The sequence below is a fragment of the Thunnus thynnus genome, chromosome 19 (genome assembly GCF_963924715.1).
Source record: "Thunnus thynnus chromosome 19, fThuThy2.1, whole genome shotgun sequence".
NCBI lineage: Eukaryota > Metazoa > Chordata > Actinopteri > Scombriformes > Scombridae > Thunnus > Thunnus thynnus.
This window is the reverse complement of record NC_089535.1, coordinates 6,865,411-6,865,664: the sequence shown is the minus strand read 5'-3', so window position 1 is coordinate 6,865,664 and position 254 is coordinate 6,865,411.

Here is a 254-nt window from a genome sequence, read left to right as displayed (position 1 = left end):
GAAGGAGTAGATGCCATTTTAAGGATTTTAAAGCGGTAATTATACTTTTTCTTGCGTGGAAAAACCACATCAGACGCACATTATTGTTCCAAGCAGAGTATTTATTTATTTATTTTCAAAATTTCTTAATAGATGATCGGAGGGGACCTTTTATTAATTTAAAAATCACTGCCGGATGTGAGGAAACGCTTTATTGCCAATTACGTCAAAATATGAGAGGATGACGTGATGACGTCGTCACTTTTAATGCTCCC